Consider the following 27,293-nt stretch of genomic DNA (forward strand, 5'->3'; position numbering starts at 1 on the left):
GGCATGCCTTTAACCAAACTAGGTAACATCATCAGTGCTTGTAAGGAGTATGGTTTGCTCTCAGTTTATATTCTAGTAACTTGTCCTGCCAGTTTTGGTGGGAAGTGGTCTTAGAGGTTCTTTGGTTGGGCTGTTTCCTGTTAGAGAGTTGGTAGTTCCTTGAATGGAATTTTGTTTACTTCTTGATTGTCGGTTTGATGTTAATCTTGGTGTTAATCTATGCTTATCTGAATGTTGATTGCTGGTGGGGAGGTGTTTTCGTTCCCCCCCTTTTTTTTGGCTTGTTGATTGTCTCTTTTGGACAGTATGAAAATGTTGTATGTCTATTGACTTTACTAGATGACTCTGCTAAGAGGGTTCCCAAACAAAGACGGCCTGTTTGATCTGAATGCTGAGTGCAGAGGAAATATAAAACGGTCCATTTCAGTTCATTAGCCCACTTGGTCATTTTAAAAATATATTTGAGTGGAGATTGTATAAAGTGGGGTGGTGATGTTGTGGCTTGTCAGGTATTAGGATGGAAATGATGCTTTTTGCTCAGAAGGATACTTTTTTTTAAATTTCTTTTTGTCACAACAGTATACACAAACAATTGTCATAGATAAAACAACATATCTTGAAGAAAATATATATATATAAGTAAAAAAAATATGCATCAACTATATTAATTTGATATAATGAAGGGAACAATAGGACAGGAATGGTAGGCACTTTTGTGCTCTTATGCACGCCCCTTATAGCCCCTTCTGCTGTCTGCCGGCTGCCTGCAATTTGGCAGTTCGAATCTCACTAGGCTCAAGGTTGACTCAGCCTTCCGTCCTTCCAAGGTGGGTAAAATGAAGACCCAAATTGTTGGGGGCAATATGCTGACTCTGTAAACCGCTTAGAGAAGGCTGTAAAAGCTCTATGAAGCGGTATATAAATCCAACTGTTATTGCTATTGCTATTTACTTTACGGAGACTTAACACACCTAGCCTTATTTTTGGAAATTAAAGATCTGGAAATGATACCTTCAAAAGCATGTCTTTTTGGGTGATTAGAGAATGAAAGAATATATTTTAATGTAAACATGTGTATTAATAATAGAATCACATGGATTGGATGATTGGAAAGAACATGAATAGATTTATTCTATATGTGTAAATGATTGTGATTGGTACTAGAAGTGTACATTGAAACACTGAACAATGAAAGAATGAAGGATGAAACTTTAATATAAATAGATGTGAAGAGCTAAATAAGGGAAATATGAATAACAAAGCAGGTGAAAGATAGAAGATAGAAAAGAAACGTCTGAATATTACGGTGACATAGAAAAAAGTTAAAATAGAGATAGAAATAAGAGAGGAATAATAGTATGTATATATGTATGTATGTATATATATATATATATATATATATATATATATATATATATATGTATGTATGTATATATATATATATATATATATATATATATATTTGTTTTCTGAGGTTTTCGCGGGTGTTGTAGGTCTTTGGTTATTCGGGTTTTCTCCCGTGTAAAATTGGAAGTGTCTTGGAACATTAGCCATTTCAAATCCCTCCAATCCATACATGCAGCAGACTGACACCTACTATGAAGATGTAGCACGACCACGACCACGAAGCCAAACAACAGCAATGCAGCTCACCAGCTCAACTCAGACTAATCTGAGCACAACCAAGCCCCCACCCAAACAGGACACATCCCCAGCCAATCAGAGCACAAAAAAAACACCCATCCAATCAGAGCACAGCCAAGCTCCCACCCAATCAGTTCAAACCCCCACTAGCAGTTAAAAAGGAAGAAACAGCTGCAATCACACATTGCTCCCAGAAGCACGAAGCTGAAGCCTGAAGATGACGAATGAGACTTCATCGAAACGTCGCCAGGACACTTCCAATTTTACGCGGGAGAAAACCCAAATAACCAAAGACCTACATATATATATATTACATATATCTTGTTTTTTATCTATCTATCTATCTATCTATATAACAAGATATATGTAATAATAAGAGGGAGGTCTAGAAACTGAAAGGCAATAGTATTAGGTATGTTTAAACAATATGAAACAATAGAATAGAATAGAATAGAATAGAATAGAATAGAATAGAATAGAATAGAATAGAATAGAATAGAATAGAATAGAATAGAATTCTTTATTGGCCAAGTGTGATTGGACACACAAGGAATTTGTCTTGGTGCATATGCTCTCAGTGTACATAAAAAAAAAAAAACCTTCATCAAGGTACAACACTTAATGATAGTCATAGGCTACAAATAAGCAATCAGGAAACAATATCAGTATAAATCGTAAGGATACAAGCAACAAAGTTACAGTCATAAGTTGAAGGAGATGGGTGATAGGAACGGTGAGAAGACTAATAGTAATAGTAATGCAGCCTTAGTGAATAGTTTGACAGTGTTGAGGGAATTATTTGTTTAGCCGAGTGATGGCGTTCAGGAAGAAACTGTTCTTGTGTCTAGTTGTTCTGGTGTGCAGTGCTCTATAGCGTCGTTTTGAGGGTAGGAGTTGAAACAATTTATGTCCCGGATGTGAGGGATCTGTAAATATTTTCACAGCCCTTTTTTTGACTCGTGCAGTATATAGGTCCTCAAGGGAAGGCAGGTTGGTAGCAATTGTTTTTTCTGCATTACATTATCTACATTACAAAACGAAATGTAATAACTATGAGTAAAAATATTATGTCTATTTGTGTCAAAATGTATGATACCCCGGTATCACACTATTCACACATTGATACGTATAAATAATATAAAATAAAAAACTTGGAGGGGGGGGGGAAGCCTGTCTTATGCTGCGAGCAGAGTCTGGGGATACTTGTAGCTTTGTTGGCTGTATATTGCTCAGCTAAAATGCAAGGCGGCTTTCTGTGGTTACCGTGTTTTATTCCACAGTCCACTGTGTTTGTACTCGCACAAACTGCAGAAGAGATAAAAGTAAAGAAAACTTGTCCTGGCAAATGTGCCTAACCGGGATGCAAGCTCACGACCATCCCATCAAAGAAACCTGAATTGCAAGTGGCAGATGACAGAAGAAGGGGAAATGGAATCCCTGGGCCTTGTTTCCTGATATGATTCGTAAGGAGGCCATGGGGAATAAGCAAAATTCCCTTCCTCTCGCAATGAGAACAGCAGCTGCGGTTGATGTTGACACCTTCATTCTGTGAGGATGGTTTCCATCAAAAGAGGATGGATGGTGTTCAGAAACTGAAAACACTTATGCTCCAGGTGGTAAAAGCTCTCAGTTGCCCTTCTTCCCAAGGAAGATTTATATGTCTTCTGTTACTATTTTTGGCCTGGGAGTTACGCTTTTCTGTAAAAAAATATTTGGCTTGCCAGTTTTATTTCTGAACATTTTCCTAATATACAACGGCTGTATTAATAGTTTGGAACGGCTGTGTAGCAGCCAGGTAGCTGTGTAACTGAGAACATTCATTGAAATGGAAAGAAGGGAACGAATGAACAAATGAAACAGAAAAAGAATGAGAAGACTGACATTTCAGAGTTTGAAATTCCTGATTTTCCATCCTATAAAGGGTTCAAGAAGCATATTAAATAACAGTTGGGTTTTTTAAATATTTTTTCCAAGTTTCACTTGACAACTATAGTGATTTAATTAATGACCACAGTTAAAATTTCATAAAGTGAGGCAGGAACTCACCTAACAAGTGCATCGCTTAGCAACAGAACTTCCTGTCCCAATGGTGGTCATAAGTCGAGGACTACCTGTAATTAATTCTGGGAATGCTATAACCGCCCTCAAGCTCATACTAGTTTTTAGGAAGTTTAGATGTAATAAGACACAGTTGTATTTACATGTAGTGGCAGGAGGAGCACCTTCATCCACAGCCACCAAAACTGTCAGTTCGTTAGATGGAGGGTCTTCAGAAATCCAAAATGCCCAACAGTTTGGGCATCATAGCATTTTTGCAACACGGTCAGGTGCTGGGAGTCCGGCACATATATTTTTGACCCTTTCCACGTGAGGCTGTCGCGCCACATAAGCAGGTGCTGGTTTGCCTGGAACCAAGGGTCGGCGAGCAGGGCTGTTTGTAGGGAACGGGGAATATCGTCCCTATCCTTCCGCTTTGGCCTCATACTCTGGTCCCTTTCGTCCACCTTATTTATTTTTATTTATTTATTAAACTTATATACCGCACCATCTCCCATAGGACTCAGGGCGGTTCACAGGCATATTAAAACAATATAAAACAATATAATAAATAGACTTTTAAAACCCAGATTAAAACTAAATATTATCAAGGCCTGATCACTAAAACAATAAGAACCAATAAAACCCCATTAAAATTTGTTTAAAACATTTTTATTCTTAGGCTAGTCCCGCGCGCTGAAATAATAGAGTCTTCAGTTCACGTCTGAAGGTCCGGAGGTCAGGGAGTTGTCGTAATCCAGGAGGAAGCTCATTCCACAGGGCTGGTGCCGCCACAGAGAAGGCCCTCCCCCTGGGGGTCGCCAACCTGCATTGTTTGGTCGACGGCACCCTGAGGAGGGCCACTCTGTGGGAGCGCACAGGTCGTTGGGAGGCAATCGGTGGCAGAAGGCGGTCTCGGTATCGGTCCTAAGCCATGGAGCGCTTTAAAGATGGTAACCAAAACCTTGAATTGCACCCGGAAGACTACCGGTAGCCAGTGCAGGCCGCGCAGGATAGGTGTTATATGGGAGCAACGCGGTGCTTCCTCTATCACCCGCGCGGCCGCGTTCTGGACTAACTGGAGCCTCCGGGTGCTCTTCAAGGGGAAGAGCACCTCTGCCACTTTCAAGGGTCCTGGCACCATAGTGTGCACCATGTCTTCCCAGGTGCCATTGTATTTGGCTTCCTTGATAAAGCATCGGCCTGGAAGTTCCTTCCTTCAGTGTGAAAGTGAAGCACCTGAAGTACAGATAGAAGGAAAGAGAAAGAGAGGATGACTGAGAGCAAGGTGGAAGGAACTTAGTTACAGTGGCGCATCTTTGGAAGACCAGGTTATGGATAGATTATCATGGAAAAACCTACCTATGCAGAGCTGCGTTAAGATACCATTATTACATGAAAGTACTCTTTAAATACTGTATTTTTCGGGTTATAAGATGCTCCAGACTATAAGACTCACCTAGTTTTTGGGGAGGAAAGCAAGAAAAAAAATCTGCCTCTGCCTCCCTGCATCCATCCAGTATCCATCTGGCCTGTTTGCCGCCGTGGCCCATTTGCCGCAGCCTGTTTGCCACCGCCCATTTGCTGCCGCCGCTGCCCATTCGCCACCACCCGTTCACCACCACTACTGTGACACATTCTAGAAAAAGCTGGTCGGTGCAGCACCGACCCCCCTCCCTCCCCTGCCACAATATTCGCTGTATAAGACGCACAGACATTTCCACCCACTTTTTTGGGGGTGGGGAGTGCGTCTTATATTCCAAAAAATACGGTACTTGGAAAGGTTTGCTATGGAAAATATATAGACCAGTTCTCTATCATTCCAATGCAAAAGACATGAACTAAAGAATTTAAACTATAGAAAGTTCCAAGTGAAGTTTAGAGGGAAAAAATATTAATAATAAGAGGCTTTTGACCACTTACTCAGAAGAGATACTTTAATTTGGATTCTTGCACAGAGTAGGGGTTAAGCCTGAGGGCCAAAATAGCTCTTTCTAACTGGCTGCTGGAATTAGCTTTTCAACCCAGTGTTGATTGCCGCATATTTGAAAATAACCTTCTATTTATATGCTGCAATATTATCACATCTACCTATTGCAAATTACTCTTTCATCCAAAGCAGTGACATTCAAGTTTCCTTTGCGATGCATTTTGTAATCATTTTTTTTTTTTTTGCAAATCTGCCTTGCTTTTTCATTTCATTTTTTTTTTTAGTACAGCAGAATTTACTTAGGACTTGGGATATGAATTGAGTCATTTTTCACAGAATGCACTTATCAGCAATAAATTTGTCTTTAACCAGATGAAGTAGAGCAAGATATAACTCAGAGTTACATATTTTGACATGTCTCAAATAACATTTGGACGAAAGCAAATTGGTGTGATATGATATCACTGCAAGCACGTGTCTTGGGGAATAGTGCCTGTTTATATTAATTGTCCTTCTGAGAAATAGCATATTTGAAACTATTGTCCAAGTAACCTTCAACAAAAACATTGTGTGGACTGGAAGGAATGTGCCATTCATAGGTGATTAATTGCAAGAAAAGGGGATGATCCTGAAACCAACACGGAATGACCAATAACAAGAAATTATGTATCATTTATATTCAGATCGTTCCTTTTATTGCAGTTAGCAAATACTAATTACAATTTCCTAAAAACTAATTTTATGGCATATAATACTTCTCTTAATTTAATTTAATTTAATTTGTCAATCACATATAAGACAACAGGCAAAAGTATAAACATAATTTGGATACATGGAAAGAGTAAGTAAAAAAAAAGGAATATTAGGACAGGGACGGTAGGCATGCGGGTACACTTATGCAGATCTCTTACAGAACTTACAGACCTCTTAGGAATGGGATGAGGTCCACAGTAGACAGTTTAAGCTTAAAGTTTTGGGGGTTTGGGGAAGAAACTACATAGTCAGGTAGTGCATTCCAGGCATTGACCACTCTGTTGCTGAAGTCGTATTTCCTGCAATCGAGTTTGCGGTTTACCTTAAGTTTGTATCTATTATTTACTTGTGTATTGTTGTGGTTGAAGCTGAAGTAGTCACTGACAGGTAGGACATTGTGGTAGATAATTTTATGTATTCTACTTAGGTCAGACTGAAGTCGGCGTAGTTCTAAATTGTCTAATCCCAAAATTTGGAGTCTGGTGGCATAAGGTATTTTATTGCGAGCAGAGGAGTGGAGGACTCTTCTTGAGAAATACCTCTGGACTGTCTCGATTGTATTTATGTCTGGTATGCAGTGTGGGTTCCAGACAGATGAGCTGTATTCAAGGATTGGTCTAGCAAATTGGTCTAGCAAAAATACTCTTGATGGACTGTACTGGAATGTGTATCCAGTTTAGTTAATAAAATATTATTTCTTTGTGGGTAAAAAACTAATATAGGTAGTCCTTGACTTACAACCATGCATTTAGTGACTGTTCAAAGTCACAGTGGCGCTGAAAAAAGTGACTTATGACTGTTTTTCACACTTTAACCATTGCAGTATTCCCATGGTCACATGATCAAAATTTGGCCACTTGGCCACTGGGCTGTATGACGGTTGCTATGTCCCTGGGTCATGTGATCAGCTTTTGCAAACTTTTGAGAAGCAAAGTCAAGGGGAAACCAGATTCATGTAACAACCATATTATTAATTTAACAACTGCAATGATTCACTTAACCACTGTAGCAAGAAAAGTTGTAAAATGGGGCAAAACTCACTTAACTCTCTTGCTTAGCGATGGCATTTTTGGAATTTGTGAACTACCTGCATTATTTTGCCAGTGATAGGCTGGAGAATTATTAATTCCTTTAGCTCAGGGATATGGAAGCTAAAAAAGAAAGGAGCTTTACCTTTTTATTCCCAAACCCCAGAAATGCCAAATTTAAGAAATCTTGCACCAATCCTGAAATTGGAAGGATTGCTCATTGTGTAACTATGGAGTTTTACCAGCCCCCTTTTCTGGGATATTTTTGGACTTCATAATCTAACCTACAACATCATACAAAAACTCTAACCCAATTCTTGTTGAATTTAGTCTGATTCCAGTGTAACAATTAATTAGAATCAAAACAACCTATTTCCTAGAATGTTTTTAAACTATGTTTTTCTGTTATCTCTGAACATGAAATCTCAGGCTAAAACTAGCATTGCAAAACACAGCTTATTCCTATTTCACAAAATCCTTAATCAAACATTATTAGAAGCTCTGCTTTTGAAAACTCAAAAGTACACAATAACTCTACTTTGAACATTTGTTTATTATGATATTATAATTTATCTGACTTGTGAATTCTATTTTAAAATACCCTGTTTAAGAGAATGTCGGGTTTATTTTATTCAATAAACTGTCCTACTCTGCAGCACTCAATTCCAGCTGCGTTGGAGTAGGAATTTTGGGAGTTAAAATTTCAACAAATCACTTAGAATTCATTTAGCTTGCAAGGTTTAAGATGAAAATAAAATATTTTGAGACTCATTCTTCACTGTGATCCAATCTAGGTGATTGGCTTCACCATGTTCAAATAGGTAGTATTTTATTAAAATAAATGTAGAAATGAGGAAATGTTGAGAGACTTGACTGGTTTAAATCTAAAATAAAAAGTTACATTCAAGTAACTCAGGCAGTATAAATTTATACTCACACGAGTATAAATAAAGCAAAGCCATATTGGCAAGATTCTGTTACTACATCCAATATTAATGAAATTAGTTCTATCTTCTTTTGGAGCTGATTTCATTGTTTGATCTATGTAATGGGGCTGATAGTTGCAGCAAACATAATTTCAGTGAAAGGACATTACATTTACATTTACCGGTACTTTAATTGTTACACTTGTAGAAAATTGTATGTTTTGTCACTGGTATATTACTCTAGTTCTGATTGCTATAGCAGACAATTCATTTTTTAAAAATGCTAAAAATACAACAAGGAGACTAGATCTTTTTCATATCTGGTGGCAGTGTTTAAAACTCATCAGAGTTGGAAGGGACCTTGGAGGCCTTCTAGTCCAACCCCCTGCCCAGGCAGGAAACCCTACACCATCTCAGTCAGATGGTTATCCAACATTTTCTTAAAAATTTCCAGTGTTGGAGCATTCACAACTTCTGAAGGCAAGTCGTTCCACTTATTAATTGTTCTAACTGTCAGGAAATTTCTCCTTAGTTCTAAGTTGCTTCTTTCTTTGATCAGTTTCCACCCATTGCTTCTTGTTCTACCCTCAGGTGCTTTGGAGAACAGCCCGACTCCCTCTTCTTTGTGGCAGCCCCTGAGATATTGGAACACTGCTATCATGTCTCCCCTAGTCCTTCTTTTGTTAAACTAGACATACCCAGTTCCTGCAACCGTTCTTCATATGTTTTATCCTCCAGTCCCTAATCATCTTTGTTGCTCTTCTCTGCACTCTTTCTAGAGTCTCAACATCTTTTTTACATCGTGGCGACCAAAACTGGATGCAATATTCCAAGTGTGGCCTTACCAAGGCATTATAAAGTGGTACTAACACTTCACGTGATCTTGATTCTATCCCTCTGTTTATGCAGCCCAGAACTGTGTTGGCTTTTTTAACAGCTGCTGCACACTGCTGGCTCATATCTAAATGGTTATCCACTAGGACTCCAAGATCCCTCTCACAGGTACTACTATTGAGCAAGGTACCACATATACGGTACTGGTGCATTTTGTTTTTGGCCTAAATGTAGACCCTTACTTTTTTCACTGTTGAATTTCATTTTGTTAGATAGCGCCCAATGTTCAAGTCTGTCAAGATCTTTCTGTAACTTGAGCCTATCTTCTGGAGTGTTGGCTATTCCTGCCAGCTTGGTGTCATCTGCAAATTTGATGAGTTCCCCATCTATCCCCTCGTCCAAGTCATTGATGAAGATGTTGAAGAGTACTGGGCCTAAAACAGAGCCTTGGGGTACTCCACTGCATACTTCCTCCATGTGGATGTAGTTCCGTTGAGGACTACACGTTGACGGCGGCTGCTGCTAGCAAAACAACCTGACTAGCCAACGCTCTGGGCGAAGCCAGAGCACATGAAATCTCAGGCTAAAACTAGCATTGCAAAACACAGCTTATTCCTATTTCACAAAATCCTTAATCAAACATTATTAGAAGCTCTGATTTTGAAAACTCAAAAGTACACAATAACTCTACTTTGAACATTTGTTTATTATGATATTATAATTTATCTGACTTGCTGAATTCTATTTTAAAATACCCTGTTTAAGAGAATGTCGGGTTTATTTTATTCAATAAACTGTCCTACTCTGCAGCACTCAATTCCAGCTGCGTTGGAGTAGGAATTTTGGGAGTTAAAATCTCAACAAATCACTTAGAATTCATTTAGCTTGCAAGGTTTAAGATGAAAATAAAATATTCTGAGACTCATTCTTCACTGTGATCCAATCTAGGTGATTGGCTTCACCATGTTCAAATAGATAGTATTTTATTAAAATAAATGTAGAAATGAGGAAATGTTGAGAGACTTGACTGGTTTAAATCCAAAATAAAAAGTTACATTCAAGTAACTCAGGCAGTATAAATTTATACTCACACGAGTATAAATAAAGCAAAGCCATATTGACAAGATTCTGTTATTACAGCCAATATTAATGAAATTAGTTCTATCTTCTTTTGGAGCTGATTTCATTGTTTGATCTATGTAATGGGGCTGATAGTTGCAGCAAACATAATTTCAGTGAAAGGACATTACATTTACCGGTACTTTAACTGTTACACTTGTAGAAAATTGTATGTTTTGTCACTGGTATTGTTATGTATTAACAGTTGTACCTTTAAATATTTGAGCGGGAAATCAGCACGTTGCTGATTGAAAACTCCTCAGAACTGTATAAAGGAGAGGTTTTCCCCAGCCTGTTGCTGGGTTCACCTATATTAAAGAGCTGTTGTCACTACCTGGTCTCCAGCCTCGTTACTTCCAGAACTTAACATTGGCGGCGAGGTGGGATCTCGAGGCTAAGGAGAACCAGAACCGAGCTGAAGCACGATAGTTCGAACCCAGCAAACTCAGGGCAGAAGCGGAAATGGCAGTTACACTCCGCACCGTACAACCCGGCAAGGAGAAATGGGGAACATATGACCCGTTTGACTTTCTAGAAGCCAACGAACTGCAGGATCCAGATAACCGCAAAGCGGGCTTACTTCTTAAGCCATTGTGGGCGGAGGTCATCGAGATTGAAGCCCTGGCAGAGCCAACGCCGATACAATCGGTATCGTGGCCGACTCTGCAGACTTTGCTGAAGAACCATTTCGCGCGCCGTCCAAATACGTGCAGCGGTTTGAATTGAGGCGACAGATGGAGGCGAGTCCGCCGGTGACTACATGGCCGCTGAAAGCGTCCAAGGACTGCGGATACCGAGACCTGGGCGAGGTGCTCGAGCAACTCATCCGAGGTCAAGACATCCGTTTGGCGGCGGCTGCTGGCAACCTGACACTAGCCACGCTCTGGGCGAAGCCAGAGCACGAAATGTCTACTAAAGCAGCAGAGACCCTGCAAGCCTCTTCAATCCAAAGGCGGCGCCAGGCAAGTACACCAGGAGGAGATTCAGTCCGAATCCGGCGGTGAGGCGAGATGAGGAAGGGTCTGCCGGACCGAAAGCGACGGGGACCGTGAGTCACGGAAGCTGCGGAGGGCAGCACCAGCGCCAGCGCTGCAGGTTTAAAGGCAACATGCGGCGGTGTGGGAAGAAAGGGCACCTAGCTCAGGTTTGCAGGCGGCCCAACCTTCCGCCGAAAATTCAAATCGGCCAATCAAAGCGGAACCGGAAAGGCGGCCCGCGATTGGCTCAAACAAGAAAGGCGAAGTCTAACCAAGCGACTGTCATTATAGGCGCGCCTCAACCAAAGTGGAGAAGAAGATCTTCACCAAGCCCAAGATAGAGAGTTCGGTGCAGGCTTGAAGTAGACACGGGATCAGCGATCACCATCATGTCCTGGGACACTCTGGCGAAGTCGCTGCCGTCCGTCATGACGCCACCTGCAAGCACAACGGCTACGGGTGCACGACTACCAGGGAATCGCATCCCTGTTCGAGGACCACCTCCGTCCGAGTCGAGTATGGTCCACATAAAAAGACCCTGCCCATCACGATCGTCGAAGGAACTCTGCCCAGTCTGTTGGGACTAGACTGGTTTCGTGCCCTGGGCATGGGAGTGACTGGCATCTACAAGTGACTGTAACCTGAAAGACATTCTCTTTAACGAGTTCGAAGATGTCTTCAAGGACTGCCTGGGCAAGTACAAGGGACCCCTATTTCCTTCAACTTAGACCCCAGGTAGCCCCATTAGGCTTAAGGCGAGGAGAGTCCTTTGCCCTAAAACCAAAAATTGATAAGGAGCTGGACAAGCTCATAAATCAGGGATTTTGGTGCCAGTCGATCACGCAAAGTGGGAGGCGTAATCGTCACCCCATAAAACCGGACGGGTCAATTAAATTTGCGCTGACTACAAGGCGGCGCTTAACAAAGCCTTACAGAAAAGCGCTTACCGGTTCCGTGGTGCAACACTTATTGCACTCTTTGGGGCAAGGCAAGTCTTTGCAAAGTTAGACTTGGCCCAAGCCTACCAACAACTGCCAGTAGGCGCCCGCTGGCGAAGCCCAAAGCGATTGTGGCGCACAGGGGGCATTCAAGTGCACCGATTGCAATTTGGGGTCAGTGTGGCACCAGGGCTGTTCCAAAACCTGATGGAACGACTACTGCAGGGGCTCCCAGGGTAGTTCCTACTTGATGATGTCCTAATTTCAGGGAAAACATGGAGGAATTGGGAGGCGGTTAAGAAAGGTCTTGAGCATTTTCCGGACAGCGGTTAAAAGTCAAGACAAACAAATGCCAGATAGGGGTCGAATCGGTCGATTTCTTGGGCTACGGATAGACAAGAAAGGAATTCACCCTACTGAGAGCAAGGTTAAGGCAATTAGAAAGGCTCCAGCGCCCAAAAACAAAGCAGAGCTGCAGGCATTCCTGGGATTGGTTAATTTTACGCGGTCTTTTTAAAGAACAAAGCAACCGTTCTTGGAACCGCTGCATAGGCTCTTAGGAAAAATACTGTTTGGTCTTGGGAAAGTCAGAAAATAGGGCTTTTGAAGCAGTAAAGAACCTGCTCTCAAGTGATAGCCTGCTCATCCAATATCACGACTCACTACCCTAGTGCTGGTTTGCGATGCATCCCTTATGGGGTGGGGCTGTACTCAGCCATAGACTTCCAAACGGCACAGAAGCCCCTATAGCGTTTCTACTCCAGAACGATGTCCTCCCCAGAGAGGAACTACAGCCAATTAGACAAAGAAGCACTAGCCATTGTATCAGGGGTCAAAAAATTCCATGAGTATGTCTTTGGGCGGAATTTTGAAATCGTGACTGACCACAGACCGCTACTAGGATTACTGGCTGGCGACCGCCCAACGCCTGTGGCACTTTCGCCACGCTTGACCCGATGGACTATATTTTTAGCCGCTTACTCGTACAAGCTGCAGCATCGACCAGGAAAGGAAGTGGGGCATGCAGACGCGTTGAGCCGATGCCCACTGCCAGGGGCGATCAAGACCCCACTCCGGGGCACCCATCCTCCTTATTGACTCGTTGGACTCTGGCCCAGTCACATCAAAGGAAGTGGCTCGGGCATCATACCGACATTGTGTTAAGGACTGTACTCGGTTGGGTACAGAGAGGGTGGCCCGCTGCGCGGGTGAGCAGTTCAAAGAATTTGTTAAGAAACGAGATGAGCTCTCGGCTCAAGGGGTGCCTGTTATGGGGTGATCGTGTAATAATTCCTGTTAAGTTAAGGGCAGGTATTGGACCTCCTCCACGAGGTCACCCAGGCATCGTAAGGATGAAGGGTTAGCTAGAAGCTATGTATGGTGGCCACTCATGGACGCAGAGATTGCTGAGAGGGTAGGGAAATGCCAAGCTTGCCAAGAGTCCAGACCGCTACCCCAACAGCCCCTGTCAGAGAATGGGAAAAGCCCCAAGGGCCTTGGTCAAGAATCCACATTGACTTTGCTGGCCCTTTCACGGCCAAACGTTCCTAGTGGTGGTGGACGATATTCCAAATGGTTGGAGATCATACTCATGAAGTCCACCACGGCCGAGGCAGTAATCGCAACCCTCGCCACCTATTCGCAACTCACGGGTTGCCGGACACTCTGGTGTCCGACAATGAGCCCCAATTCACGGCAGCCCAGTTTGAAGAGTACCTGGCAGAGGAAGGCATCCGACATGCCCTCTCTGCGCCTTTCCACCCTGCGTCGAATGGCCTTGCAGGCGTTCCGTCCGGGCGCTAAGGAGGCATTGTCCAGGCTCAAGCCAGGTGACTGGCAAACAAAATAGACTTTTCCTAGCCATCCAGCACAGAACCCCAAGCACAGCCACTGGGAAAAGCCCAGCCGAATTGCTAATGGGACGAAACTCCGGTGCCCACTTGACCGTTTGAACCCCATTACACACCCGAGGGTTACAAGGGGAACTAGAAAAGACAAGGGAAATGAGCATAGGCGACGGTGTGGGCCGAAACTATGGGGACGGCCCAAGTTGGGTCGCAGGACAAGTAACAAAGATAACAGGCCCAAAATCATGCGTGGTAGAGCTACCAGACAACCGAGTGTGGCGGCGCCACATAGATCAGTTAAGGAAACGAATAACTGACCAAACCAAACCAATAGAGACGGTAATGACCAATACCACTTTGAATCCACAGCTGACAATGACCGGGGGCGCAAGACTTAGCTGAGGTCCCAGAGTTCCAGCGACGCCATCAGGTCCCGAGGAAGCAGCAGGAAAATTCAAAATTAATCCAAGGCGGATGGCCAAGAAAAGAGTCGGCCAATAATCCGGGCCCGATGGCTCAGAGAAAGAGCTGGGAGGAGACAACAGCCCCTCCGACCAGCTCAAAACACCACCAGAACTGAACGCGCAGGTCAGAAAGAACTAGGAGGCAGGTTATTTGCGTGACTACGTGAAAAATAACATGTAAATAAATATGTAAATAGAGACAAAGTGTTTTCTGGGAGGGGAGGAGTGTTATGTATTAACAGTTGTACCTTTAAATATTTGAGCGGGAAATCAGCACGTTGCTGATTGGACGAAGCCTCCTGCAGAACTGTATAAAAGGAGAGGTTTTCCCCCAGCCTGTTGCTGGGTTCACCATATATTAAAGAGCTGTTGTCACTATCCTGGTCTCCAGCCTCGTTACTTCCAGAACTTAACAGGTATATTACTCTAGTTCTGATTGCTATAGCAGACAATTCATTTTCTAAAAATGCTAAAAATACAACAAGGAGATCAGATCTTTTTCATATCTGGTGGCAGTGTTTAAAACTCAGGAGTTCAGAAAATGAAAATGCTTCGAGTGAATCAAATCATGAAAATTGAATTCCCAGTTCAACCTGCAATATACTTTATATAATATTTTAAATTACATATCCCTTCAAAGAGTCCAGAACTTGCTTTGATTCTGCTGATGATATTGCTGCAAAAAATATTAAATGCTTTTTTGCTGGAAAGATTGAGGTTGTTTGAATCTCTCAATAAAAGAATGGCTAACTAAGTTTGGGGATAGGCTTTGATGTCTAGAGTAACTCCATGTGTTAAAAGCAAACATGACACAGAATTCATAGGCCACCGTTTCCTTAGGGGATTTTGGTTTCTCTATGTATAGAGTATATATTTTAATTTCACAGGATATAAAAAACAGATATTTTTACTAATATAGATAGAATTTATTATAGCCTATAATTTTACTCAGTGATTTATTCTGACTATAAATCTTGATAGTCATTCTAATCTAAAGTCATCGAAACATTAAAAAACGTCTGTGGCAGAAAAAGATTCAGTGGTGCTTTGAGTCTGTCCTTTGACCTTTCCTTTCCTTTCTTTTCTTTTCCTTTCCTTTCCTTTCCTTTTTTTATTTATTTGCATTTATATCCCGCCCTTCTCCGAAGACTCAGGGCGGTTTACACTATGTCAAACAATAGTCCTTTCCTTTCCTTTCCTTTCCTTTCCTTTCCTTTCCTTTCCTTTCCTTTCCTTCCTTCCTTCCTTGTTTTAATTATTAAATTGTATTTATTTTATTATTATTTTTTAATAGTTGTCAGATAATAGATTTGTGTTTATCCCAAGCATGTTTACATTCAGTTACTGATGATATCATATTAGTTACTTAGTCATTCTAAGTTTAGAGTTTGTGATTTTCAATTTGAGAAAGCAGTATAACATATTTAGTTACTTGCAACTATGTTGTGCTGGAAAATGACATTTCTAAATTGTTGATTTAGTCATTTGTATTTTACTCGTTATTCTGTGTTCTTTTCCTTTTATATTTGTGTATAGATTTTTAGTAATGTTTAATGAAAATGCAAAATAAAAAAGGGGATACTTTAGAATTTACCATCCTAGTCATTGTATAACACTTAGCTGCTCCTAAGATTCTCCAGAGAGAATTTAGGCCTTTTTGGGAATGGAAAGTTGTAATCTCCTGCCCCATTTTGTTTGCTTGTATTTATGCATATGTACACAAATTACAGAAACACAAGGGTATCTATTAGGTTTTCCCTTCTTAATGGATGTAAGACTACCAGAAGTGATATAAATCATTTGGCTTTCTCATGCATATCTCATAAACTGCCCAAGCACATGTAAAAGGAATAATTTTATTGCAAAAAGTGTCAAAACTGTCTTCTCCAATCTTGTTTTCTATTTGCAAATGTTAAATCAAAACTTCCATAGTTTAGTATTTTCAAGGACAAGACATTTATATGCAATGAGCAATAAGAATAATATCTCTTTTTCAACATCCGTTTCCTGGTGACCTAAACTTAGGTGCACTGATGAACATCTGCCTTGCAATTTAATAAATTTTCCTGGGTATTAAAAAAAATTACACCTTTTATTGAAATTGGCAAATTGGATGTGAGCTAAAAATTAACTTAAAAGAAAGAGGCCTACATAAGTATTTGGAATTCTTCAGAAGTAGGAAAGATATACATTAAAATATTCCACATAGTTTTCTCAAATAAACACAGTAATTTTTTTCCACTGTATTTTTCTAATTATAAATATTTAAAGTGTGCACAGATTTATATTTAGAGAAAATAAACTTTGCAAATTCATGCAGCGTCGTAAAAATATGTATTGTAAACCAAAGTAACGTGATTTTGATTTATTCTGTTCTTTGTTAAAGGACAAACCAAACCAGTGAACTTTGTATAAAGAATTGTCGTGGACTATTTACAGTGTTGTTTTTACAGCTGTGGTACTTGCCACTGCTACTTTAGATTGTAGACTAAACTGTGTATGAATACTATTGGCACTGAATGTTTTCTGTTTTGTGAACGCCTGAAAACAAAAGTGTTCAAAACTGCACTCTTAAAATACTCATTTTGTAGTTTCTTATATTGGTGGAATTTTTAATATATGTACACAAATCATAGACCAGTGGTGACGAACCTATGGCATGCATGCCAGAGGTGGCACACAGCGCCCTCTTTGTGGGCATGAGAGCTGTCACCCCAGTTCAGCTCCGCCGTGCATGTGCGCTCGCTTCCCGCCAGCCACCTGGTCTTCGGGTCTCTGCTGCGCATGTACCGGGGGGGCACATGCATGGGGGCGGGGGCACATGCACATGCGCAGGGGACGGGGTGCATGTGGGGGCGTGTGTGTGCGCATTGCATTTTGTGGGTTTGTGCCCGCTTTGGGCACCTGGTCTGGAAAAGGTTAGCCATAACTGTCATAGACTATCCTTATGATTTCAGAGGAAGAAATTCCATACAAGTAACATTTGATGCATTAAGTGAAATCCCATCTACAGGTGTTCTTGAACTATCACAATTAAGCCTGAAAATTTATGTTGCTAAGCAAGAAACAAACAGTTATAATATATAATATAACAACAGAGTTGGAAGGGACCTTGGAGGCCTTCTAGTCCAACCCCCTGCCCAGGCAGGAAACCCTACACCATCTCAGTCAGATGGTTATCCAACATTTTCTTAAAAATTTCCAGTGTTGGAGCATTCACAACTTCTGCAGGCAAGTCGTTCCACTTATTAATTGTTCTAACTGTCAGGAAATTTCTCCTTAGTTCTAAGTTGCTTCTTTCTTTGATAAGTTTCCACCCATTGCTTCTTGTTCTACCCTCAGGTCCTTTGGAGAACAGCCCGACTCCCTCTTCTTTGTGGCCCCTGAGATATTGGAACACTGCTATCATGTCTCCCCTAGTCCTTCTTTTTATTAAACTAGACATACCCAGTTCCTGCAACCGTTCTTCATATGTTTTAGCCTCCAGTCCCCTAATCATCTTTGTTGCTCTTCTCTGCACTCTTTCTAGAGTTTCAACATCTTTTTTACATCGTGGCGACCAAAACTGGATGCAATATTCCAAGTGTGGCCTTACCAAGGCATTATAAAGTGGCACTAACACTTCACGTGATCTTGATTCTATCCCTCTGTTTATGCAGCCCAGAACTGTGTTGGCTTTTTTAGCAGCTGCTGCACCCTGCTGGCTCATATCTAAATGGTTATCCGCTAGGACTCCAAGTGAGTTATTAAGTGAGTTTTGCCCCAATTTTACGTCCATTGTTGCCACGGTTACATGAATCACTTCAGTTGTCAAGTTAGTTCCATAGATATTAAGTGAACCTGGCTTCCTAATTGACTTTGCTTGTCAGACGGTCACAAAAGGTGATCACATGACCCCAGGACAGTGCAGCCATCATAAATATGACAGTGCAGCCATTATGAATAAATATTGCCAAGCGTCCAAATTTTGATCACATGACCATGGGGATGAAAAACGGTCATAAGTCACTTTTTTCAGTGCCATTCGAACTGTCATTAAACAAATTGTTGTAAGTCGAGGACTGCCCATAGAAAAGACGAACTTCCAAGAAATTACTTCATTGATCTAAATCAGTAGTTTTTTGCTTTTGGAAGAATGAGAGTCAAAAATCTATTTGTATGAATTCTCCACTGAAGTAGTACCTCATTTGCCTGTATTCAATAAATTCTTGTAGCAAAGTTCTGCTACTAATGTACGCTAACCACTAACACGTGTGCAAGTAACCCTGTTATACATCTTTATGACAAATTAAAAGTGTTTTGCTCCCAGTGAGTAGTTATTAACCTCAGTGGTCCTTATAAAATTAGAATGAACAGTTCAGATCTCAAGCCAGAAAGGAGAAATAAGAAGATGTGTTATCATATAAAACAACAAAACAATATTTCTGTTGGCTATGTAGATGTCCTTGCCTACCTCTTGGAAGAAAGTTTGAAAAAGTTTTATAAGAGGGATGAAAGGTCAAAGTTGACTTGTTCCTGAAAAATCTACATAGACTGATATAGAGAACGTTTCATTTGCTTTTCTCTCTTGTTTTTTGGTAGAAGTAGAGAAAATTGCAGGGCTAATCCGTTTAGTTTAATCCTCTAGGGAAAATGAATGAATGAATATGCACACACATCCACACACAGAGCGCATAGAGTAAATATGAGTTCAGTAAATGAGTTCAGTAAAGGAAATAATATACAATGATACTTTTTTTTAAAAAGTCCTATTTTGCTATCATTTATTTTAAACCATGCAACGTATGAGAGAGTTCTGTAGAATTTTGGCATAATGAGCATCCAAACACAAGCTGAAAAAAAAATCACAGTGTCCCTATAGAACAGGGGTGTCAAACCCACATCATCACAGTGGCGTCACGTGACGTAGCGAGACTTTTTCTCCCTTGGCTAAACCGGGCGTGGGCGTGGCCAATGCATCACACATCCAGCCCGTAGGCTCGGAGTTTGATAGCCCTGATATAGAAAGACCTAGATTGGAACCACACCACTGATCTGAAAAACCTGTATCCTAACAAGCAACAGCCTGCAAAAGTGTTTTCCAATTCTGGTACATTTTTTGTGGATTGAATGAAAACTGCTGCCTCCACTGAAATAAATCGCCAACAGGTGGCAGTGCAGACATGCTAAAAGCTTTTTAGCGTCTTTCTTTCCCTTCAGTTGTGTGAAAAAAGATTGTGTTGCTATCTGTGAAATGGAGCCCTGCATTGATTATTTAACAGAATAACAGAGTTGAAAGGACCTTGGAGGTCTTGTAGTCCTTGAGCAGGAGACTCTACTATTTCACACAAATGGTTGTCCAATCTCTTCTTAAAGGCCTCTAGTGATGGAGCACCCGCAACTTCTGAAGGCAAGCTGTTCCACTGGTTAATTGTTCTAACTGTCAGGAGATTTCTGATTAGTTCTAGGTTAATTCTCACCTTGATTAATTTCCATCCATTGTTCCTTGTCATGCATTCGGGTGCTTTGGAGAATATTTTGACCCCTTCTTTTTTGTGGCAGCCCCTTACATATTGGAACACTGTTATCATGTCACCCCTATTCCTTTTTTTCACTAGTCTAGACATACCCAATTCCTGCAGTCATTCTTCATACGTTTTAGCCTCCAGCCCCCTAATCATCTTTCTTGTTTTTGTCTGCATTCTTTCCAGAGTCTCTACATCTTTTTGGTGACCAAAACTGGATGCACTATTCTAAGTGTGGTCTTACTAAGGCTTCATAAAGCTGTGCTAATAATTTTATTCCTCTGTTAATGCAACCTAAGATTACATTAGCTTTCTTGGCTGCTGCCATACGTTGCTGGCTCATATTTGCACTGAGTATTTGTCAGGGTGCGTTTAGCAATGTACAGTGATTGAATCTTAAATTGCTGAAAGTTTCTCTTTTTGAAATTCAGCACTAAATGCAGATTGTTTAAGTTGATGATTGGGATGATATGAGTACTGTGTGTCACTGGGCCAAAAATTGTAAACCAGAAAGAATGATTTGTGTGATCAAGGATGACATGCACAAAATACACCAATCAATGACCTTTAGGTGAAAAATGTTGATGAACCGATTAAGGACAATTGGTGAAATGCTCAAAAGAAAAATTGTTGTCAGATGTGACATTTCACAGGAACGTGTGGGTCACATTATTGATGTTCTTCAGTAATATTGGAAAGTTTGTGTAAGATGTTTCTTGCATACCGGTGGCAGAAATGAAAACTTCAAGAGTTGAAATCCAGCGATTCTTGTTATGCTATGAAAAGGAAGATTAAATGAGTTTCTTCACAGTACCATGACAGCCAAACAACTTCCTTATTATCTCCTTTTTTAAAAATTAACTTTTGCTGGTACTAAGCCTTCTGAACAAAGGGATTTCTTTTTTTCCTTTTCCTTCCTTCCTTCCTTCCTTCCTTCCTTCCTTCCTTCCTTCCTTCCTTCCTTCCTTCCTTCCCTCCCTCCCTCCCTCCTTCCTTCCTTCCTTCCTTCCTTCCTTCCTTCCTAGTTAGATTCCACAAAACTCCTACAAGTAAAGCTTATAATTCTATATCTTGGCAGTGCATTTAAGTTTCAGTCAACCAAAAGCCCTCTTATAAAAGCAGAGAGGGGGAGGGAATGGCATTTCCAATGGAAACTGTGTCATGACTAGAGTTTGGAAGATATGCTATTTGTTAGTGAGACAAATATCCTAGCAGAGTATAATAAAGGTAAAGTAAAGATTCCCCTCGCATGTACATGCTAGTCGTTCCTGACTCTAGGGGGCGGTGCTCATCTCCATTTCAAAGCCAAAGTGCCAGCACTGTCTGAAGACGTTTCCGTGGTCATGTGGCCGGCATGACTAAACACCAAAGGCGCATGGAACACTGTTACCTTCTCACCAAAGATGGTCCCTATTTTTCTACTTGCATTTTTTACATACTTTCAAACTGCTAGGTTGGAAGAAGCTGGGACAAGTAACAGGAGCTCACCCCATTACACAGCATTCGGGATTCGAACCACTGAACTGCCGACCTTTCGATCAACAAGCTCTGCGTCCCAGCAGAGTATAATACACTCAAATAAATCTGCCCCTTGAACATCCTTACCTTCACTTGAGAATCCTCATTCATGCCTAATAATTAGGCTCCACCTTGATGCTATGTAAAATTTGGGACCAATTTCAACGTAACTATACCTTATGAATCTATGTGTAGTACAGGTAGTCCTCGACTTACAACAGTTCATTTAGTGACTGAAGTTACAACAGCACTGAAAAAAGTGACTTATGATCATTTTTCACACTAATGACCATTGCAGCATTCCTCATATTCATGAGATTTATATTCGGATGCTTGACAACTGACTCACATTTAGGATGGTTGCAGTGTCCCGGGGTCATGTGATCACCTTTTTGTGACCTCCTGACAAGCAAAGCCAATGGGGAAAACATATTCACCGAACAACCATGTTACTAATTTAACAACTACAGTGATTCACTTAACAAATGTAAACAAATATTTACAGACCCCTCACATCCTGGACATAAATTGTTTCAACTCCTACCTCAAAACGACGCTATAGAGTGTTGCACACCAGAACAACTAGATACAAGGACAGTTTTTTCCAAACGCCATCACTCTGCTAAACAAATAATTCCCTCAACACTGTCAAACTATTTACTAAGTCCGCACTACTATTAACCTTCTCTTCGTTCCCATCACCCACCTCCTTCCACTTATGACTGTAACTTTGTTGCTTGTATCCTTATGATTTATATTTATTGTTTCCTAGTATGATTTGATTGCTCATTTGTACCCTATGACTATCATTAAGTGTTCTACCTTATGATTCGTGATGAATGTATCTTTTCTTTTTATGTACACTGAGAGCATATGTACCAAAGACAATTTCCTTGTGTGTCCAGTCACACTTGGCCAATAAAGAATTATATTCTACTCTATTCTAAATGTAGCAAGAAAAGTGGTAAAAGGGGTCAAAACTCATTTAACAAATTTCTCACTTAGCATCATAAATTTTGGGTCCTAATTTTGGTCCTAAATTGAGGACTACCTGTACTGAGATTGGAGAAGATAAGGTTAGTTTAAGTGGGAATACCTTTTTAAGGGCTGAAATGACGACAACAACAACTTCAGGAAGGTGTTGGTTTTTTTCAGGACTATGACCTGCTAGGAAGAAAGCTTCAGTGTCACCTCTTGGATCTTATTCCTTTGCCTCCAACAAGGCATTTAATGCTTTAAAAACTGATACATGCTGTATTTTTGCAGTTCAGGTATCCTCCAGGCTCCTCTTTAAAACAGTTCTGCATAAGTTATCCTTGTAGTGAAGAAGACAAATTGGGCTGCAAATGTCATTATCAGCATTTCAGAGGAATGCAGAGGAGGAGTGAGGAATTTCATTCTTGCCATTCGTGCTCTTTTGTCCTTGCTGATATGAGGTATTTCCAAACTCTGGTATGAAAACACAGCTCCTATTTTATCACTGCACAAGACACGTTGCAGCTGTGCCTTGCCAAACAAATAGCTCTTCTTTTTTCCCCTTGACTGTTGACTTATTTGTCCCTGTGGCAGAAGAGAGGAGCATCGTAGGTATTTGTTAGTTATCTGCATCCCCAGATATTCAATAGTATTAAGAATCTGGGGGTGCAGATAACTAACAATCTGAATTGGTCTCTCCACGTGTCATCCTTATTGAAGCATGCAAACCAGCGCCTGCATTTCCTCCATCAGATGAGGCGAGCACATCTTTCTCCTTCTGTCCTGGCCACTTTTTACAGAGGCACAACTGAGAGCATTACTGTTTGGTTTGGTGGCTGCAGTGCCTCAGATAGAAAGTCCTTACAGAGAGTGGTAAGGACAGCTGAGAAGATTATAGGAAGCTCACTTCCTGTTATTCAGGATACTGCTTATAAGTGCTATGCACTTAGAGCTCAAAGCATTGTTAGAGACCCCACACACTCACTTTATGGTCTGTTTCTGTTGCTCCCCTCTGGGGGTGGGGAGGTTTCAAAGTATTCCCAGCAGGACTACCAGATTCTGTAACAGCTTTGTTCCCTATGCCATCCATCTGGTAAACTTGCAAGATTCGTTTTTCTCACCATGTACATGTATACATCCAAACTAGACTGTGTTTTTTTTTTTTTTGCATTTATATCCCGCCCTTCTCCGAAGACTCAGGGCGGCTTACACTATGTCAAGCAATAGTCTTCATCCATTTGTATACTATATACAAAGTCAACTTATTGCCCCCCAACAATCTGGGTCCTCATTTTACCTACCTTATAAAGGTTTCTCTGTGTCATATAATATATGTGGGTATATGCATAATATTTATTTATTTATTCATTCATTCATTCTGTCATGTTCACATAGTGTATATTGGAGGTGGTGACCCTTTGAGAACTGTATGCAATGAAATTTCATTTTAATGTATGCCAATTAGTGTACATTCAAAGTGACAATAAAGCTATTCTATTCTATTCTATTCTATTCTATTCTATTCTACTCTACTCTACTCTACTCTACTCTACTCTACTCTACTCTACTCTACTCTACTCTACTCTACTCTGTAAAATACCTTCTTTCACTGGGAGGATCACAGGCATCCAAGCAAAGACATGGCTGCTGCTACAGTAAAGGTTCTCCTTGATGGGATATTTTTATGCTGCAAGCCACCCAGCAAATTTTTTTCATAATAATAATAATTTCATAATAATATCATTTGCCTGCAAGAAAGAACTGGTGCGACCAAAAAATAGAGAAGGTCATAGAAAATGAAGAAGTTAAATTCAGACAGACAGGCACTGTCATGTAACAGTCCAGACTTAACAATTGTCAATGAGAAAGACAAAATATCTGGCTAGTGGTTGTGGCAGTAACTGGAGACAGCAGAATAGAAGAAGAAAGAATTGAAAAGATAACAAAATATAAAGACCTGCAAATAGAAATAAAACAGTATTATCAATAATAATAGGCACCTTGGGTGCAATCCCAAAACAACTGGAGCACCAATTGAACACCATTGGCATTGACAAATTCAACATCAGTCAATTGCAAAAGGCGGCTTTACTCAGAACAGCTTACATCCTGCAATGATATCTTTAACACCATCAAACATCCACATCTGCCTATCCCAGCTCCTTCGAAAGGACTGGATAAGTGGATTAAAATGCCAAATCTAATCTAAACAACTGGCTGACTGTGTGACGAACCATAATAACTGGATAGGTCAAGTTGGAAGTCGCACGTGGACGATTCCAAGGAAACAGGAAATCCAAAAAGGCAGTGCTGCAGATGAAGCCTCTTCCCAAACAAGCAGGAACATATTGGAAGCATATGAAGAATGTTAATTTTCAAGGACAGAGAACGAGAATATGTTATGGGAGAACCTAATCAGGATTATTAGAAATGAGCACTGAAGGATGCTTGCAAACAAATAGACACACACACACACACACACACACACACACACACACACACACAAAATTTGATGCAACTGAGCAAAGCTTGAAAGGCTTTGAGAAGGGAAAGTTGCTTTTAGCTGAGCTAGTACCAGTGGTGGGATTCAAGTAATTTAACAGCTGGTTCTCTGCCCTAATGATTTCTTAAAACAACCAGTTTATCAAACTGCTCAGAAAGTTAACAACCTGTTCTCCCGAAGCGGTGCGAACTAGCTGAATCCCACCACTGGCTAGTACCCTGTTGTCTAGAAGTTTGTGGATGGGACACCTTTGCTAAAAATGGTTCTATGGCTACCAATTGTATAACAGAAAAATTATATTCCTTGCTTTTAATTTTAAATTATATTTCTCTCTCTTATCCTTTATCTGAAAAAAACTTGAATCCTTTGAATTTTTGCTCAAGGTCATGCATGCTGCATACAGTATTGTGCTAAACTAAAGTGTTTCCCTGAAGTTTTTGGAAGTCTGAGAGTAACGTGGGAGAATCCCTGCTTGCAAGAAAGTCTCCTTGAAGTATAAGTTAGCCAGTTAACTTCTCCACGCTCACTCAGTGTGAGAATCACATCAAAGAAGTTAAATGAAATGTTCTTGTCAAATAGATATCAGGAGGAATAACTTCTGTGGGTGCCAATTTCCTGCTCTCCAGGTATCTTTGCTAAAATCCCATCCTTGGATATCTTTTGTTTCTTAAACCCAGCTATTAATATAGACAAGAAGTCAAAATTTCAAGAAATGGAAGTAATACATTTGACAACTTGTGTTCTGGTTAGGCCAAGTCCATTCATGAAATATTTGGTCTTCCATGGAAGACCAAATTATCCCTTGTCTGTTGGGCCTGTCCTTCCTTCCTTCCTTCCTTCCTTCCTTCCTTCCTTCCTTCCTTCCTTCCTTCCTTCCTTCCTTCTCTCTCTCCCTCCCTTCCTTTTGAAAATAAGAACTATTGAATGAAATATCTATCAGTTACTGAATAAAACAAGAAATACTTCTACTAGTCATCAAGTCTATTGACCAGACCAGGGGTGGGTTCTACTTACCTTTAATATCGGCTTGTGTTGTGCCCACACGCGCACACTCCTCTGCGCATGTGCAGATCACTTTTGATAACATTCAGGTCAGTGGGCGGAGCCTCCCGGCGGTTTTACTACCAGTTCTATAGAACCGGTCCGAACCGGGGGCAACCCACCACTGGACCAGACCATAGACTAATTTCCCAGTTTACATAAGTGACAGTCACAAAAGTCCCAGTTCTTGAAATCCAGGACACTTGAAGAGCAACGGCTTAGTTACTTACTTCCAAGTAAACATGGCGTAGAGTGTGAGAGATCATCCAGTTACTTGCTCTGCTCTGTTATCTGGCACAATTAGTAATGTTTGTTTGAGAAGGACAATTCTTTGTTTCTCTTCCATGGCTTTTCCTGCCAAAAGAACACAGTGATTTCTAACAGATGAGTCTACTCCAGCTCTTGATAGTACCCCTCTGTTGTTCAAACTGAATATTTCTAGCATTAATCCGCCAAAATAATAATAATAATTTACAATACCCATTTGAAAGATAAATACAATACCCAATAGAAAGATTAACCCCCATTTAGATTTTTGTCCTAACATTTAATTGGGTTTTTATACCTGAATTTCACAAATCTTGCCATTATCAGTAGAGATTTATCACGTTGAAAGTTCTGGGAAGAAAAAACGTTACTTAGGAATAAAGCTGTATATTTCCCACCCTCCTTGAACTTCCTAGATGAAGAAAATTGTGATCTAATTTCAAGTGTTCATATTCACATGATACTCACATCTGATAATTGTCTGAATTGTGGCAAGAATAGAAAGAATTGTGCTGAAGATCTTGATCACTTGGGGTCTTTAAAGGATCCTGCCTCTGAAAGTGATAGTCCCAGCGAGAAAATGTCAGCTGCTTTGTATATTGTCACAAATGGTGCTACAATGGGGCACAGTCTATGGAAGAGGAAGAAATACTAATGATACGCTATACATTATATTGTATGGAGGATTCAAAACAGGGGAGGTGCTCTAAATCAGGGGTGTCAAACTCAATTTCACTGAGGGGTGCATCAGGGTTGTGTTTGACCTTGGGAGGCCAGGGTGGGCATAGCCAGGATGGGTGTGTCCAGCTTGATGTCACTCATATCAGGGGTGCCTGTGGCGGCCCGAACGCTCTGCCAGCGGAAACGGGCTCCCGAGCACCGTTTCCACTGCGACGGCCTCCTTCAACCCACTGCCAGCAGAAACAGAGCTCCATTTTCACTGGCAGAGGCACTGTGGGCCAGTCCTTCTCTGTTTCCAGGGCAGCCT

General features: G+C 40.8%; 1 protein-coding gene and 1 long non-coding RNA gene across 3 annotated transcripts in view; one reads left to right on the forward strand and one right to left on the reverse strand.

Moving 5' to 3' along the window:
- Positions 1 to 27,293, forward strand: part of CCBE1 (collagen and calcium binding EGF domains 1) — a 203,781-nt gene that overhangs the window by 89,140 nt on the left and 87,348 nt on the right. The gene's annotated exons all lie outside the window — the stretch shown is intronic.
- On the reverse strand, positions 2,141 to 26,254 carry LOC131191843 (uncharacterized). The gene is made up of 3 exons (XR_009153582.1): positions 26,012 to 26,254; positions 4,796 to 4,920; positions 2,141 to 4,148 (listed from the first exon to the last, which is right to left on the reverse strand). It is a non-coding gene; the product is annotated as an uncharacterized LOC131191843 (long non-coding RNA).

Source organism: Ahaetulla prasina, chromosome 2, assembly GCF_028640845.1.
Source record: "Ahaetulla prasina isolate Xishuangbanna chromosome 2, ASM2864084v1, whole genome shotgun sequence".
Classification (NCBI taxonomy): Eukaryota; Metazoa; Chordata; class Lepidosauria; order Squamata; family Colubridae; genus Ahaetulla; species Ahaetulla prasina.